The sequence below is a fragment of the Vanessa tameamea genome, chromosome 9 (assembly GCF_037043105.1).
Source record: "Vanessa tameamea isolate UH-Manoa-2023 chromosome 9, ilVanTame1 primary haplotype, whole genome shotgun sequence".
Lineage (NCBI taxonomy): Eukaryota > Metazoa > Arthropoda > Insecta > Lepidoptera > Nymphalidae > Vanessa > Vanessa tameamea.
The window spans coordinates 13,532,602-13,546,350 of record NC_087317.1 but is presented as its reverse complement, the minus strand read 5'-3'; positions in this window follow the sequence as shown (position 1 = coordinate 13,546,350).

The following is a 13,749-nucleotide window of genomic DNA, read 5'->3' as shown; positions in this document are numbered from 1 at the left end:
CCAGCAACATTATGGATGACTTTTCGCTTACTCCAGTTATCACGCGCGATAAGTTATATAGAAATGTGTCAACATATTGCCGATCCAAAGGCGGTGGAGGTGGTGGTTAATACTGCTGCTCCCTCTTAATTTCACGCTAATCCATAAGTCCTCACACGCCGACTCCCACTCATACTTTCGAATAACTTCAAATTTCTTTGAGACAGCAATCATTACACCGCCCCCATCTTTTTTGTGAGAAGAAAATGAGGAGGAACATCTATCTCGCCTAAATATGTTATATCTCTGATCTATTACCTCATAATCATATACAGATTCATTGAGCCACGTTTCGGTCAAAATTATCATATAATAATCATTAGATAATACAGATAAATGATTTTTTTCTATCTTCGTTCTTAAGCCTCTTACATTTTGGTAATAAATACTTAAAATGAAGTTTATAAAAATAAACAACATAAATAGACATGCTTTGGATTGGTTAAGTTAATAAGTTTATAGTTTTTAAAAAAGCCTTTATCCCTGACTATTTTAGCGTCTGACTTAATATTCTTGCGCACGAAAATCTTTCCATTGCATATCCAAATAAACTCATATTTTTTCTCCTTTGCAACGATCCTTGTAGCTGCATGCAGTTGTTTATTCATAGGCGACAAATGTTCCATCGCATAAATGGGCCGATTGGTTGCAAATCCAAGGTGTGTTGAATTGAGCTTATTATCCTTGTTCTTAAAGTTTTATAATTTGATAGCTGCTAGAAAATTGTCACGAACTCTTGGGCTAATCATTTTTATAATAATACTGCGAGGCCTTTTGCTCCCTGGGTTGTATTTAACAACCCTATGATAATTTAACACATCTTTTTCTGATAGTTGGTACGACACAGTGTTTGCAAGTTGTTTGATGTGGGTAAACAAATTTTCAGATTTGCTTTCTGGTACGCATTGAATTTCCATGTTAGAGTCTCGTGATCTCTGCTCTATTTCTTCTAGCGCTGCTGTTATCTCACCTAGTTTTGTTTGCAAAGTACTATTTTCCGTTAGAAGATTCGAAATCAGCTTTGAATTGTCCTTGTTAATATTTACGTGATCGTCGTGTATTTCCGATAAAAAAACTGACGGTCTTTACAACCTCGTCAAGTTCTGTACGCATTTCAGTAAATTTGTTACCAAGTTCTTGGATATCTTTTCGGATGTTACTTAACGTTGAGTCGAATTTACTTAAACATGACTGTTGCTCTTTGAATTTGTCATTCATCTCATTTCTTAAGCCACGAATTTCGTCAAGAATCTCGTCCTGAATAGAATTCGGAGTACAAGCATCTGGTGATTTATTAGAGCCAATAGGAGACTTTTTCTTCGTTATATGTTTTAAATGACTATTTTCCGTAATTAAAAAGTGCTTATCGCACTCCGGACACACCCACTTAGATCGTGATATCGACGTAGATTCATTATATTTCATACATTCCTGATGATAATGATTGGGGCAATTTGTAGACGAACACCTGATACGTTTCTGAGTTACCAGAATACTCGCAGTACATATTGAGCACAAAACCATCTTCGGAGGTGTAACAAAAGAAGGATTAAAAATTATAGTAAAAATAAAAATATGACTTCTTGAATTTGAACCCCGCGCGTTATAGTTTCAAATGAGTAGATGACACCGTTCGGCCAACGATGTGTTTCTAATTGACGTGAAATTACTGTACGATTCTTTGTCCTTCAATGTATGTTGATTTTTATCTACAATTTGTTTTCTTTTTGTAAGTTGCACGTAGGTAATCACTTAAAAGTAAAACTAGTGCCTACCGGCATTCACTTTGTAACTAGATGTATTTTAAGTTTTTAACACATACCACTTAAGTTTTTTTAAAAAATATTATAGCACTATATGTAGACTGACCATAAATAACTTAAATAGTATAATGTTTTTTACTTAACACGAAATTTTTACGAAAATATATTTAATTTTACTGACGAGTGAGTACAGTACGCTGCTGCCTAAGACGCGACGCGATGAGTGATCAAATCAAATCAAATAGGAATATTTTTATTCAAGTGGACTCTTACGAGGACTCTTGAGCGTCACCACCGGTTTGGAATGCAGATTCTACCGAGAAAATCTATTGTTAAATCTTATCAAAATCATTTTTATTTTTATAAATTGGAAACAAATAATTAATTTCTACACGACATTCAGCCGTCATTCTATCCATGCCCTTTTTTGACATATATATATTCTGATACGAAATATTAGGTTTTATTTCATTTATTTATTTTCCTATACTTTATCGAACACCACTAGAAAATTGTAAAGAAAATGCTTAATGTCAAAATGTACCTACAATTCTTAAATGTACAAGGTTTGGCCTTCACATATATAGAAGTACATAGAAAAACTCGTGTCAGAAGAACTCGTCCATAGCTCAGTAATGTATGTACATTTGTTAAGAATGAAGATTTCGAAATCAGGAATATATATTATTTAATAATTATAGCGCGTGCGTGTGTACCGCCCCTTGTACTGCAACAAGAGGCGGACAAACGACTAATAGTCAGGTATAAACTCAGATCCACCTCTTGTATCCCGAGGGCCACATTAGAGTGTTAAACTGTATGTGTATAGTAAACAATTCGTTCAAATTACCTGTACAGTGAAAGACTGATTATAAAATTTACCTATTATATTATTTTAATAACACATTGAAGCATGCTTAGCAGCAGCTTGAGTCGATTATCTTACAAAGCCGCCTTATCGGGCTTTCCAAACATTACGTTTAAAATATTGCAAGATATGATTGTGGTGGTCGCTTGATTTCACAACTGACTACTGTCTACTGACCACTTGTAATCTCCTGACCACTTGTAAAGTCCTGGCCGGTCGCAGTGAATGTATATAATATAATAAGTAAGAATGATTATAATTATTCATGTTGTAAAGTCACGTGCGAGTGCTAGCTCGTGTGGAATCGCAACCCCGAGCCTCGTGCCTCGTGCCTCGTGCCTCGTGCCTCGTGCCTCGTGCCTCGTGCCTCGTGCCTCGTGCCTCGTGCCTCGTGCCGCGTCGCCCGTCGCCTCCGCCGTCGCTAAACAATTAGCTGCTTCACTTCCAATATAAATCCGTGAATGCGCACCAGGGCTGTTGAACGTTCGTTGCATTAATTGTTTTATATTAAAAATGTTTCGTAAAAAATACTGCAGTGATAATAAATGACCGTGTATACTAGCACCGTTGGTGCGGGTGAGTGTGCAGTAGTAAAAACCACAGAATAGATTTTAATAAAACCGCAAGGCTACATACAGATCGTGTCCTCAAGATAACGAAAACAATTTTTTTTATGAGTTCTTAGCAGAATACGAACAATAAAGAATCACTTTTATTTTTAGACGTGTATGTCAACAGCATAATATAGTCATCGACGAGTGAGTAGTCTCTAACTAACCCAACCTAACTCGCGGTGTTTATACAGAGCGTAAAGCAATTCCGCTCAATAAGGGTAAATTTTATGTTTTCTTACCATATTGGATAATTTATAAAAGGAAATATACGCAACGAACTCAATAATAGAAATCTCTATAAGCACTGACATTAAGCATTGCGGTAACAAGCAATTACGTATTATAATGCGACTGTACGCGCCCGCAAAGCCGTTACAATTTTATTCAATTCCCGCTGTATCGTTACTTCGATAAGAAAACACGTAGAAAGAACTATAGAACTAAGACTGGTTTACAACGAGCTGCTGCCCAAAACCGGACTTCTACCTGCGCGTACCCGGGGCTCCATCACAATCAAACACGTCTTGTGATCTTACTCTTTGAAACTGTTTTCATTGCATCTAATCGCAGAACGTGTATATTCCTCATGAAAGTTGATATTTACCAAAAATAACTTATGCTACTGCTAATACCACAAAAATTATAATATTATCCGTATTTATATAAAATATTGACAAGATAACTCGTAAAGAAAAGTCTTATGTTCGATACAGTAAGGAAATAAAATAGCCAGCGGCGCGTCGGGCGCTCGGAGCTCGAGATAAGGACTCACTTCGGAGAGCGTTACCCTGTTCCAGGCAAGCTACCGTACGTAGCGGCATTTTTATCAAATTTATTAATATTATTGTGGGTGTGTACACACATGTATACACATTATTGTTGTAAATATACTGCGATGTCAACGCGGTGTGTCAACTTTGTTAAACACAGCCTTAAGGAAGAGAGCTTTGAGATTGTATATAGGTAGCACGAATAAATAGCTATTTTATCGGCATGGCGAGTTTGATCCGATGTAAGAGCAAAGTTTTGTATTATGTTAAGTAGCTACTCCTACTCAGTGCGTTTAGCTTGCTTTATTTTAATAGAGATATACGGAAACTTTAAGTTGCACAGAGTAGATCCTTTAAGCTATAACCGGAATTTAGGATTTGGATCTCCAAGCTTGCTGTCGATATTCGAGAATTTCGTTAGAACATGAATGCAAATAAGAGAACATTGAATATTTAACATTACATTCAGAGAAATAGTTTCTTAACTAACTCAATAACGGCTGGTGGAATTATGTAAATGCTCGTCGACGGCGACGATGGCTTCCCCGGCGCCGAGCGTCACGCGCAGTCAAGGCAAGCGGCGCGCCGGCACTGCCAGCTACTCCCGCGGCCGCTGCGCGTCGTGTCCGCCATCCGCTAGTTAGCCAACTCGCTTAATATTCAAACTGAATGCTGGATTATTAATTTTGTTGTCGCATGGTCTAGCTCAGAGTTAGTTCACACCAGATGTTAGCTTAGTATGATTTAGGAGATGAAGTTTTTAAGGCGTCACTCCAATTCTTCAGTTGGAGAATTAGGTATCCTCATATTGTTTATTAGAAACCAAGCGCAAAAGAGCACACACACACACATTACACACACACTTACATACTCATTCGGTATCTGAAAGTACAGGCGAAACAAAAACAAAATAAATCGATTTTGATGTTTAATAAAATATTTCATTATCCAATTGTACGTCCAAGCCGACACATAAACCAGACAGGTGGTCAACTGTGGGTAAATGGTAAAGGTTAGGTTTTATTGTATCCCGTTCGACTGCTCGATTTCCCGAGGGCATCGGCGCGAGTTCCGGGCGCTCGCAGCGCCATACGTATTCACGAACATGTTTGATTTTTTATATCTATTGCTAAGTAAGTCTTTTATTCTTTTTTCTCTTATTTTAGATGTTCTCATAATGATAGTTTCGCTCTATATAGTGGTTACAGAGAGATCTTTGCGTCTCGGAATTTTTTTTCGCACAATGGTATAGATTAAACATTAGTAGCAAACGTAAGGGAGAAGAGTAAATCGTTAGTATAATGCAGTCACTCGTGCGAGCGCTGCACACGGAGTCGAGCATACCGAACACTTCCGAGATGAGATGTGCAAAAGTTTTGTTTCCATTTACCGAAGCCATTTATTCCGTTCGAGCAAATGGATACGGAGCGATAATGGCGTCGAGTAAGCCGTGAATTTATCGGCGCACTTCATTCCACACACCGCTGCACGGCGCTCGGCGCCGCCGCCCCCTGCTTCCGAAGCTTGCAAACTAGACTATGATCTAAACTAAATGTTTCTCTGAGCAATACGACCGCCCGTCACGTCGAGGCGACCGCCGGGCGCACGAGAGCTGTGATGCATTCACTTGATCGGGCTCGACTAATATCATTCCGACTTCAGAAATGCAAATTTATTACGTTTGCGCCCAGATTTATTTTTCTTTTAATAAATAAACGTTACAAAATATATACGTGTGCAGCGTTATATACGCGAGCATTACGATAATGGTGTACGAGTACGCCGTGGAGACTCGTACAAACTGTTATGTTAAATTTCACTTAAAATATTTCTTGTGTTCGTTTCGTCGCCATTGTTATTTATAGCAGGCAACGTACGGGCGCGTTGCTTCATGTAATATAATAATAAAAAACACTGAGGTTTGTTTGTAAGAATTATTATTTTTAAATCTCACAAAAATGAATTTAAGCACGATTAGAATAGTTTTAATATGCATACAAGTCCCGGTTCCGCTGTAATCCCCGCGTCTCTGCGGAACGTGCTCCGACCTGCGACGAGCGACTAGCGGCGGCGACTAGCGGCGGCGGTCGCGCGTCGGGGTTGCGGGTCGTGGACGCAGCGTGCATTCATCTCCGCCCGACGCCGGCTAATTGCTTAATGTACTGTAGCTGTAGCCGGCGTGATTTATGTTCATTTACATTCATATTAATTAGTGCTCTTTGCGCTCGCTCGCATCTCCTGTTTTCCTTATTGTTTTGGATCCGTCCCTTGCAAAATGCAACATTTCAACCCATATGAGATCTATCAGTAAATTATGAATATCAATATGTACCTCTACCTAATAAGCTATTTAAATTCAAAGGAAGCGTGTGGCCTCGTGCTGGAGTTCGGTCAAAAGACAAACGAAGTGTCCGGCTGAAGTAGTTACGCGGTGTTTGCAGAGCTGCGCGTGTGCCACGTGTTCACAGTTAGTTACACTGAGAGACAGTGCAGCTGCTTGCTCTCAGACTACAAAAGACAGTGAACTGTTCGGTTCGAAACACTCGGACATACACGCCCATACCGATGTAGAATAATCCTACAAAATGTGAACCTAATTGCCGACCTCTTTACATATTAGCAACTAAATCCACAGAACTTTCACTACAAGCAAAGTTAATATATGGTGTGTCTGCATTTAATATACGAATCGTCATGATATCTCAAAGTATTGTTACATTATGTGTACCTGCCCTCATTTCATATAACTTATTTAAGTTTAGCTACATTTTGAACGCACGTAGCCGTCATGCAATCACACAAACAGCGCGGACCAACGCGGTCAACGTTTCTGCTTCGTAAAAAACCCCCCAGACCCAGAATTTTGTTCTTGCCCAAACCCATGAAGACGTGGCAAATAAAGAGTTGCTCATTAACGTTCAACCTTTTTTCATTCGTCCGAAAAGTAAAGAACAGACCACACAGAAAAACATTATAAAATTAAACAAAAGCTCGCCGCCCGTCTTAGGACGAAATTAAAGTCACACATAAAGCTAAAATTCTACAAAAACTGCGATCTCGGCGCGTCTGAAATTGTAAGCACGTTTTGGCCTAATGCCACAGCGGTTCCCGTTTTAATTTAAATCTAATTATAATGCAAATAGGCTTCGAAATAAAATTTAAATACAACTTTTACTCGAATTTACATTTATTAATATATGTTTTCTGAATATTAGGCGAATAGTACCGCTCTGAACAAGCTAATGTGCTCCACGTGCCGACATCTGTCGGGAACAGTATTAAAGGAGCTGATCTTTGTTTAATTTTATCAAAAGTATTAAAAGCTCGGAAACATACATTCTACGATGATTGTTCGCTCGCCTCATCTCTTTGATCACTTTTCACGCATTACACGACGACTCAGCCAAGTGATTACTGTTTACGCACCCAAATGCACGCGAGTAATGTACTTCTTAGAATGTACATTGGACATCAGATCCCAATAAATTGCCTCACTGGTCTTTCAGTATTTATTACAGAAAAAGTCCGGCTACGTATTAAAATAAATAAAACATACAAAGTAAGGGATGGTGGGGCCCATAGAGCATAAAACGACCCTGCGTTCTACAATTATTCTCACTCGTGTTAGCGGTGCGTTGATAGTTCAGGACCAACGCTTAAAAGTATAGGATATCTTGGTAAGGGTTCATATATGCGTTTGCTGTCCGTTCTCCACAATACTGGTTTTGTAATGGTTAATGAATTAATATCTTTATAAAAATGGTCTGAATGGTCTGAAGGTGTTTGGTCATAAAAACCTAATGCGCCGCTCGAGCAATTGGCGCAGTGATCCGGCACAACATCAGCAAGTCAACATTTGTATCCTAATATCTCACACACCTGCCTCCACTCTATTATGCTGGAAGCGACCTACTTGCGAGTCGCTGTCCGCCGCGCTGAAACTATTTCTGAGCAAACATTTACGAAGGAAAAACAGGAACGCGCTTCCTTTCGTATGTTCTTGTAAATTCTATTATATTATTTTCATTTTCATTATAAAAAAGCACATGATCTTTGCATTTGATCTGTTTTATTTGGTTGACGTCCTGGCGTCTTGTGGGTGTGATGATACATATGAAATGCCTCCTAACTAAAGTATATCGCTAATTAAATCAGAAAACATACATACATATTCATATTGGACTTTGTATAGTCCACGTGTGAGTGTCGCAGCCGATCGCACGCTCCGCATTATTAACCATAAATCTTCAGAGGTTGTAATAGATTAGAAATAAAGTGAATTTGGTCGATAATTATTTTATCGTCATTAGGGCACGTCTATCAACTTCGGCTAGGGTTGACTGCTACGGGAAATATTGCGATTATTATTTCAAAATCCGGGTAACGAGAGGCCTATAATTGCTATTATCCCTTTAACTACAAATAACTGTGAAAAGGATTAACAGATTACTTACTGGAGTCAACCTACAATGAAACAGACGGTTTAATACGACGAGTCTCTTAAGTCACTCACACACACACACACACACACACACATTATTTTGTTTTATTTTGTTCTAATATATTGTTTTAAAAACTTAAAATAGATTGTACATACATAATTTTTGGATATGGAAGAGCGGGGCCACCTGACACGAGTACTAGTCCTTACTGGTAACTTACTACATTTTGGTCCATAACCTGTTGTAGACTAAGCCCTTTGCATGTAACACAGTAAACTTTTTTAAATTAATAGTATTTTACATATGTAAAATATAGAATTTTGTTGTTTTCAATCTCGCTGTCGCTGTTGTATCCATACAGAGCATAAAAATAATTCCGCTAGTCGCCAGCCCGAGCTGTGGTCTGTCATCCTTTGTATGCGTGCTACAACTGTTTAGTCTATGAATTGTTCTATTGATGTTAATATTGTACATAAACGAACCGCCGTGTGTGCGCGCTCGCGCCCTGCAGCTTCGTTAGTATGAATTATTCTTGATACTTTTATTATAACGATTTTAAAAGTATTATTTTCTGCGTTTCCCGCAGTTCTACAAATGCCTCGAAACATCTTTCGCTCTCCGCTTTTAGGTGATGCGATACTAAAATGTAAATATTTAACGTGTCGAAATTTGAAAGCAATAACTCGCGGAGAGGATGATTTGGGTCGATCAGATTTGTATCAATTGCCTGCGTTTCTAAAACAGTAGCTACACTTTCGTCATTGTTAATATACACTGACTATTGTTATCATATAATTCTTCATGATTACAGTCATAATGGAAATATTCTAACTAAATATATCTATAACATCATAACGTAACTCAGGCGATGCTTGTTAAGGAAATGTTGGTGACGTCGAGAAAAAGTTAAAACAACAGTTTTTTTTGTAAAGTTCAGTTGACACCTGCGCAACTCACTGTAGCTTTATCCGGCGTTTGGAATTTAAGTAAGCTTCATCATTGACGCAAGTGAAAAGTTTATTATTAGCCATTTTTATTTCAATGTACTTCCACGTTATGTAAATTCAGCCTTTGCTTCGCTTTGCTGGAATCTGTACTTGTTGTAGATTCGGCATGGAGTGTCAACATCTTGAGCTATCCGAGCCTCTCGCTCTTACACATTTGTAGCATCGATTTTATTGTTATTTGGCCACGGATAAGCCAATATACGATTTGCGTGACTGTAGTAAGTATTGAATATGTCCGATTTCCAAGAAGTACGTGAAATACTTTACAATATTATACCGAAAAACATGTTGCGTTACGAGTGTTAAAAATCATATAACGCTGTTAAACCAAATAATCAGGACATTATCTTAAAAACAATTCAAGTCAGCACTGGAAAAATTGTTTGTACAACACGTTTTCTACTCTACTAAGGGTTTTGTTAACTGTAACTGTAACGTGTACCCGGTAAATGTAAATTAAAGTTTTCAACGAAGAATACTTTAACTGAAACTGTGTTTAAATACTTAATAATACTTTTTAATACTTCCCTCAGGTGAACTTGCTATCAAAATCTCATTGTTGTGAACAATTTGATCACGTCCTCCATAACAATATCCTTCGCCGAGCTAAATTGTGTGCAATGTTTGAGTTTCTATCAGCAGCAAGGGCAGGAATAGAATTGAATTGACAAGGAAGAACCAGCTAGCGTATCGTATATCATACTGCGCCCAGTCACGCACCATTCCTATGATTGGAACGATTACTAACAGCAATTACTAGAAACAGAAGTATTAATCGATCAGCTAAGAGTCGTTATCACGTCGTCGTTCAAATCGTTGTCGATGTGCTGTTAATTACGTCTAATTGATTTCTTATCGAGTGAGCAGTACTAATGAGATCATAATGTTAAGTATCACACCTCGACTTAAAGTTTTCGTAACATTATTTTCATTCTATGTGTCTGTTTGTTTGATATATATGTATATACCTACTAGCCGAACCTGCGGCTTTACTTCCGCGAGTTTTATAAAACTTTACTGATGGCACACAAACCATCACCCACGTTTTACCCCCTCGAGGGGTGAATTTAGAAAGTAATCTGTTCCTTAAAAATTTGTCCTCCCCAGGGACTCAAACTCTCCCCACGCCCAATTTCATCTAAATCGGTTCAGCAGCTATAGGACGTTAAAAATATAAAACTTTTGGATTTTTAAGATATTTTCTGTCTCGCACAACCACTCTAAGGAACCAGCTTTCGCCGGCGGTTTTTCCGAACCGATACGACTTGGGAACCTTCAAAAAAAGAGCCTAGTTGACCTGCTAACCTGCAAACCTCCGGTGTTGCAGATGTCCATGGCCGGTGGTAGTCACTTGCACATTAAAAAAAAGTTTAAGCAGGAAGAGGTAACAGACAGTGTTTTTTTGCTTTTATAATATTAGCATAAATAGTGACAAAACATATGGATGATGTACGTTAAGGATACAACAGTGCCAGTCTAACGCTCCTCCTCGATTGAAACATCCTTACAAAGTATCGCGGGCATTTCTAAGCAAATATTTTACTTATTTAAGTTATTTGCGGGCTGACTCAACGATGGGCGAGTTGTTTCTAAAACACCAAACTTTTGGATAGTGAAAGCGACGTCGCTACCAGAAAACGCTCCGCCGTGTTGCGTCACCGTGATCCGCGATGCAGGTATATTTCGTGAAACATGATGAATAGCGATTTAAACTTGAGACGGTTAATATACACGACGATTAATATTTGCGACATGACTGCAGAGTCCGGGCATGACGAGAGTATAAAAAACATAGACTAGTTTGATTAATACGACCGCGATCTATAAAAGCTTACGCCATCTAACTTCAATGTAGAAACATCGTCTTGTTGGTCTAGGAGCTGGCTTATAAGACTGCAGATCCCAAGGAGTTGGGTTCACACCTTGTGTCGCGCAAAAAAAGTTATTGCTTTTTCTTAAGCAATACAATATCTTCGCTTATATATAGAAATAGCTTGTGTATTATAAGTTAATATACTATAGAAGAATACTTAGATAAATTGGGGTAGAAAAGGCACTATATGCTCATTCAAGAAAAAATAGAAGAGAAGTTTGGAATTTCAATATATATGTTTAACATGGATCACGTCGAATTGTATCGACGGACAATTTGTCAGAGTACTGGATATCCTTGCTTAATAAAATTCACCTGAGTTGAAATAACTTTAGAAACGAAAATGTTGAACAGTTGAACACGTCGTTGCCGTGAACTATCACAGCAGAATGTTGTCCATTGACACGCGGCGGTTCGTTGCGGCCACATTCGCCCGTTGTGATGTTCTGCGGCGTGTTACAGTGTAACGCATATATTACATATGTACATTCAAAATTTGGTCGTTGCATTCCAGTAGTTCGACGTTCTCCTTAATTTGGTCGAGAAAATAAGTAATCTTCAACTTTGACTTCTAGTGCTTGTAAAGAGAGAGGTAGGTTCAGTTTCACTAACGCGGATGTAATATTTTTTGTCAATATTCCTCGTTTTGCAACAAATGTATAAATTGTTCACCCCACCATTCCAAAGGTTCATTTTTATTTTACAATGAGCGAAGTATAAATTAATTGCGACCCCTTTTACATTTTCAAGTCTTAAATTTCATAAATGAAATAATTGTTATTTGTTCCTTTCAGTTTAGTTCAAACTTCTCATTCAAATAGCAAACGATTTGAATTTACGTCACTACATCGGTCTCTTAAGAGGTTTCGCTAACTCGATCTTATTACCGTCGAATTTTCACGTCTTTGGCTGCTAAAACTAGCTACCATACAGTACCATAAATCTAAATGTCGTCACCGGCGGCGCGGAATTTATTTCAACGTATTAAAAAATAACGGTAACAGTGATCGATTATACAAATGACCTTTGATGTCGCGTGACCCTCGCGGCTGAGACTTCCGGAATAGCTTTATTTTTTATATTCCTTCACGTTTTTCGGAAAATGACCTTCTGCCGGTCAAATGCTTGTCTTAAGGAAAATCTGCGTTTTCTATTCACTGACTTACCTCGGCTCCTGTTAGTGTTCCACAGATTAAACCACAAAATAATGACAACAAAGATATTATAAACATATTAAAGCATGTACCTCATTATACTTAATATAGAGGTTCGGTTGAAGTTGAAAGATTCTTACTCAGTACTAAGTGTAGCAGACTTATCGTTCACGCAGATTCCATTACGCAATTGCTGCTCCATTTGCCAGCATTTTTCTAAATTTTCTTTTTAATAAAGTTTCAGAAATAATAAATATTTAGAAAGTAATTACGCAGGATAAATAAAATCAAAAATAAAAAATAAATTCGAGTACAAGATTAGTCTTTCAATAATATAAATTTATAAAATATTATGTATTGAAATTTGAATTGATAAAATCGTCAGCTTTAGTATTATTGCTGTCACGCGACGCGCGGATTGACTAATAAGTAGTATTTTAGGAATCGACATGAAACACTAAACACGACATTGATTGTAATAATGACACACGCGAAACGTAACGTAAACGGACTCGTTTGCAAACAAAGCGGAACGCCGTCAATAAGTGATAGTATTTGTTCACACGCCGCACGCCGCACGCCGCACGCCGCACGCCGCACGCCGCACGCCGCACGCCGCACGCCGCCCGCCGCCGCTGCGCTCGCAGCGCTAATCACAGCGACGTGTGTGTGAATAGCTTGCCGCATGCTAATACGTGCAGCATATATTTGCGTTAGAGGAGTGTTCTGCAGTCACATACGATTAGGGTCGTATTTGGAAACGCATAGATAATGTAATCGCGTCGGTATTGTTATTGCGCTGTGAGGGTAAAACATAAGTGTGGAAAATATTTTAAGGAAGTAAAAAAGAAGGTTCCTGCTAATTTCTAGCTAAATACCACATACTTAGTTGAGGAGCCCTATTTGTGTAATCAAAATAATTTGCTTTAGAAGTATGTACATACGATACGTAAGTGCACTCTACTAAAAATGTATTCTGAATTACTAAAAAAATTTTGATAACAGCAAAGTAATATCAAACCATGGGTTTCCCTGACTGACACCAACAGTATCAGAATCATTATGTCGACCGCGTGCACTGGACTCACTTAAAAGTAAACGAATTTTTTTGGAATGAGAAGGAACTGGGGTATAAATATTAAATCATCGGCGCCATACCCTTTTATTTTTATAGTATATTTATTTTCAGGAGCAAATGTATGATGTAACACCACTGGAA